The sequence below is a fragment of the Balaenoptera physalus genome (assembly GCF_965194825.1).
Source record: "Balaenoptera physalus genome assembly, chromosome: 1".
Lineage (NCBI taxonomy): Eukaryota > Metazoa > Chordata > Mammalia > Artiodactyla > Balaenopteridae > Balaenoptera > Balaenoptera physalus.
In genome coordinates, this window is record NC_138882.1 from 166,952,909 (window position 1) to 166,958,664 (window position 5,756).

At 36.4% G+C, this 5,756-nt stretch overlaps 1 pseudogene across 1 annotated transcript; it reads left to right on the forward strand.

The window, feature by feature from the left end:
* Positions 1-279: 279 nt before the first annotated feature.
* Positions 280-5,157, forward strand: LOC309661153 (ATP synthase subunit g, mitochondrial pseudogene; annotated as a pseudogene). Its single transcript has one exon. The product of its transcript is annotated as an ATP synthase subunit g, mitochondrial pseudogene (transcript).
* Positions 5,158-5,756: the final 599 nt, after the last annotated feature.

Sequence of the window (5,756 nt, forward strand, 5' to 3'; positions counted from 1 at the left end):
CAAATAAATTGCATTCCAGAACAGAGTTCAGAACACTTATAAGAATACAAAAATAACCAGGAATACAAAAACACCTAATGTGTGTGTAATTGGAGTACCCAAAGGGATGTGAAAATACCCAAAAAGGTAAAAATCACAATGTCTGGCACCTAATCAAAGATTACCAAGCATGCAAAGAAGCAGGAAAATATGATCCATAATGAAGAGAAAAATTGATCAATTGAAATTGACCCAGAACTCACACAGATGTTAGAATTAGCAGACAGTGACATTAAAACCATTATTATAGCTGTAGTCTATATACTTAAATTGTTAAGTGGCAGCATTTAAGATATTAAAAAGACCCAAATCAAACTTATAAAGATGAAAACCACAATCTGAAGTGAAAAATACACTGAGTGGGATTAATGGCAGATTAGACATTGCAGAAGAAAAAAATGAAAGAACTTGAAGACATAACAATAGAAACTACCCAAAATGAAACACAGAAAGAAAAACAAAAAGAATTTAAAGGGGGTATCGATGACCTGTGAGACAACTTTAAGCAGCCTAATATATGTGTAATTGGAGTGTCCAAAAGAAGAGAGTGGGGTTAATCTGTAATTCTAAACCAAGCAAAAATATCTTTCAAAACAAAGACAAAATAAAGACTATTTCAGACATACAAGAGCTTAAAGATTTCATTAATAATAGTCTTTCATTATAAGAAATATTAAAAGAAGTCCTTCAGTCAGAAGAAAATGATACCAGATAGAAATATGGATTCAATGAATGAAAAACACCAGAAGTAGTAACTACACAGGGAAATATATGAGTTTTAACATTATTTAAACCACTTTTTAAAATAATTGATTATTTAAACAAAAACAACAACAATGTACATTGTGGGGTTTATTATATATATATATTGAATAAGTTAAATGTATGACAACAATAAGATAATGGCTGAGAGATAGGAAATGGAAGCACACTCTTGTAAGAGTCTTACACTCTACATAAGTGGTACTTTGAAAGTCGACTGTTATAAATTAAAGATATATACTATAAACCCTAAAATAATGACTAAAATAACAAAACTAAAAGTTTTAGCTAACAAACAATAGAGATAAATTAGAATCATAAAAAAAATCCAAAAGAAGAAAGAAAAATATTAAAAAAGAAACAAAGAACTGGTGGGACAAATATAAAACAAATAACAAGATGACAGACTTAAGCTTAACAACATAAATAATCACATTAAATGTAAGTGACCCAGACACTCCAATTAAAAGGCAGAGACTGTCAGATTGGATAAAAAAGCAAGAGCCAACTAAAGGCTGTCTCAAAAAAGACATGTTCAATATAAAGACGTGAAAAAGTTGAAAGTAAAAGGATATAAAAAGTATGCCATGCTGACACTTAAAAAAAAGAAAGCTGGCATAGCTGTGTTAATATCAGACAAAGTAGATTATCAGATCAAAAATAGTACCAGAGATAAAGTTCATTCCATAACAATAAAGGGGTCCATTCATACAGAGGACATAAAAATCTAAAATGTTTATGCACCTAATAACAGAGCTTCAAAATACATGATGCCAAAAGGGATAGAACTGCAAGGAGAAACAGACAAATCCACAATTATAGTTGGAGATTTCAACATTCTTCTCTCAACATTTGCTAGAACAAGTAGAGAGAAAATCACTAAGGATATAGAAGACTTGAATAACACTATAAACAACTTTGACTTAATTGACATTTATAGAAAACACCACTCAGCAACATCAGATTGTGCATTAGTTTCAAGTACCCATGGAAATTTTAAAAGATGGAGTCATAAAACAAGTCTGTATAAATTTAAAAGGATTCAAGTCATACAAAGAATGTTCTCTGACCACAATGGAATTAAATTAGAAATCAATAACAGAAAGATATGAGAAAAATCACCAAATACTTGGAAACTAAATAGCACACTTTTAATAACCCATGAGTCAAAGAAGAAATCAAAAGGGAAATTATGAAGTATTTTGAACCAAATGAAAATGAAAACACAACACAAAAGAAAAACACAAAATTAGTGGTATGCCACTATAACAGTACTTAGGAGGAACTTTATAGCATTAAATGCTGATACTAGAAAAGAAGAAAGGTCTCAGATCATTGACTTTCTACCTTAAGAAACTGAGGGGTAGAGGGGGAAATGGGTGAAGAGAATCATAAAGGACAAATTTCCAGCCATAAAATAAATAAGTCCTGGGGATGTAATGTACAGCATGGTGACTATAATTAATAATACTGTGTTATGGGGTGACATTCAGCCAGCCAGTGAGGGCAATGGACTTTCTGTCCTAGAACCATGGCCCAGTTTGTCCATAACTTCACAGAGAAGGCCCTAGCACTGGTCAACGCTGCTGTGACTTACTTGAAGCTCGAGTGGCCACATTTTGGCACTATGCCAAAGTTGAGCTGGTTCCTCCAATCCCTGCTGAGATCCCTACAGCTACTCAGAGCTTGAAAAAATTTGTCAGTAGTGCTCCAACCAGTAGCTTCAAACAGCTCACAGTTAAGGAAGCTCTACTGAATGGTTTGGCGGCCACTGAGGTGTGGATGTGGGTTTATGTTGGTGAGATCATAGGCAAGCGTGGCATCGTTGGCTATGATGTTTGAAGACCAATCTTTAACATGTGATTATATTTGCTTTATTATTTGGGTGTTCTTGGACCATGTATGAGCATGCTGGTATTTGAATAAAATAAGACAATGTGTCAAAAATCAGTGTTTTCTCTATCAAACACTACATGGAAGGTCACAACTTCTCTTGATATTAAGTTGGGTTGTCGTTTGCTTTAATACATTAATACACCTCTAAATGCATGTCTTTGCTTAGCCTGCAATTGGATAGGATATATATGAATATACCAACCTGGTACATGTATATATGAGGATAACATTTTATTTTGAAGGCTTGAAATAAATGATATTTAAGCTTTATTTCTAGAAAAGTTGGGGGAAAGGCTTTGAGAAAGCAGGATCTTACTCCAGTAGGAGAATAATAATACCACATGCCAAACAAGATGTAATTAAGCACGCAGTATAAAGAATACAATTTGGACTGTTTTTCTTTGCTAAAGTCAGAGAAAGACCCCTTTGACAACACCTGTGTCTGTAAATGTAGGGGTACTTTTTGTCAACTTGAATATAGCTTCCCCAAAAGAGAACAGCAAGGCCATATTCTGTGTATCTTTGTAACATCTTTAACACTAGGACAGAGTGAATGAGAGCAATGACCTATATTTTTAATCTAATTTTGATATGTGTTATATTATTATGATGTCAGGTATTTTTTAAGGACCTGTCTTTGCAAAAATAAAATATCCTATAGATGTTTAACAGGGTTATAATTTAGTATCATCCTGAAATAAAAACTAGTGATTGGTATCAAAATAATAATAATAATAATAATAATAATAATAATAATACTGTGTTGCATATTTGAAAATAAGAGAGTAAATCTTAAAAGTTCTTATCACAAAAAAATTTGTAACTATATAAGGTGACAGATGTTAACTAGACTTATTGTGGTGATCATTTTGGAATATATACAAAAATCTAATCATTATGCTGCACCCCTGAAACTAATATAATGTTATATGTCAATTATACCTCAATTTTTACAAAGAAATAGGGGGGAGCAAATTAAACCCAAAGTAAGCATTAGAAAGAAAATAATAAAGATTAGAGCAGAAATCAACAAAAAAGAAAGCAAAAAAAAAAAAGAGAGAGAATATCAATAAAGCCCAAAAGAGATTCTTTAGAGAAATTAATAAAGTTGATAAAATCTCTAGCTAGGCTTATAAGGAAAAAAGAGAAAAGACACAAAATACCAATATCAGGAATGAGAGAAATGACATCACTACAGATTCTACCAATATTAAAAGGAATAAGGGAATATTATGAACAGTTTTCTGCAAATAAACTTGACAACTTAGATGAAAGGGACAAATTCCTTGAAACACAAGCTACCAAAGCTCACTCGAAAAGAAACAGATAACCTGAAGAGCCCTATATCTGTTAAATAAATAGAATTTATGGTTAAAAACCCACCAACAAAAAGACTACAGGATCAAATGATTTCAGTGGAGAATTCTAGCAAGTATTTAAGGAAGCCATAATATCAATTCAACAAAAACTCTTCCAGAAAATTAAAGGAAAAAATACTTTCCAACTCATTCTAAGTGGCCAGCATTACTCTGATTGATAACAAAGCCAAAGACATTACAAGAAAGAAAACTACAAAACAACAACCCTCATGAGCATAGATATGAAATTCTAAACAAAATTTTAGCGAATCCAACCTGACAATATTTAAAATGGCTAATATACCATGACCAAATGAGGTTTAGCCCAGGAGTACAAGTTGGTTTAACATTAAAAAATAAACAAATGTGGGACTTCCCTGGTGGTCCAGTGGGTAAGACTCTGTGCTCCCAATGCAGGGGGCCTAGGTTCGATCCCTGGTCGGGGAACTAGATCCTGCATGCATGCCACAACAAAGATCCCACATGCTGCAACTAAGACCCAGCACAGCCTAAATTTTTTAATCCAGTATCGGTGGGAAATAAATTATAAAAAAATAAAAATAAACAAATGTATGGCATCATATTAACCGAAAGTATTAATGTCCTATTGCTGCTATAACAAATCACCACAACCTTAGTGGCTTAAAACAACACAAACTTACTATCTTACAGTTCTGAAGGTCAGAAGTCCAAAGCTGTTTCACTAGACTAAAATCAGGATGAGAGCAGGATTGCATTATTCTGGAGGCTCTAGGAAGAAAACATTTCCTTGCCTTTGATGGCTTCTGGAGGCTGCCTGCATTCCTCGCCCCCTTCTTTCTCCATCTTCAAAGTCAAAGGCAACATCTCTCTCCCTCTCTCCCTCCCTCTCTCTCTCTCTTCCCCCTCCTCCCTCCCTCCCTCCCTCTCTCTCTCTCTCTCTCCTGTTTCTGTCATCACATCTCTGACTCTTCCACCTTTTAAGGACCCTGATGATTACATGGGGCTCACCTAGATAATCTAGGATAATCTTAACCTTGTCTGTGAAGTCCTTTTTTTCACGCAAGGCAACGTTCACAAGTTTCAAGTAGTAATGCAGCTCTGAGGGTGAGCTCCCTGCCCCAGAAAAACCCTGGTGGAAGGTCAGACCAGCAGGTGTCAGAAACCAGCACAAAGCCCCTGCTTCTGGGGCTTAGGTCACACAGTGGCTCAAACTATTGGGAGTCATAGGAGTGTTAAGTGTTTCCCTGCCCCAGAGGAGACCCGGTCACCCAACCACCACTCAGGGGCTACTGTCCCCCACCCAGCCTCATCCACACTCACTCTCTGGTGGAGCAGTAGATTCCCCTTTAGAACTTGTCCGCCAGGGACAGTGGGCTCCCAGAGTGGAGGCAGCTGGTGCAGAGAGAACTCCAGCTTCAGAGTCAACAGGCCTGGGCTCAAGTATCAGCTCCATTCTCACAGTAGCACCCTGGGTAAGTCCCATCAGCTACCCTCAGCCTCCATTTCCTCTTCTGTAAAGTGGGAAGACTAACCCCATCCCCCCAGCATGGTGGTGAGGCTGGCAGGAGATAACACATGTGCAGCTCCAGGCACAGAGCGGGGCCCAAGTCACGGGCGGTGGGTGATGGAGCATTAGTCCTTTTCCCTCCAGCCTGCTCTCCGCCGTTCTCCTCCCCTAGCTTACTCCCATCTTGGGTCCCCATTTGACCCCAGGGATCT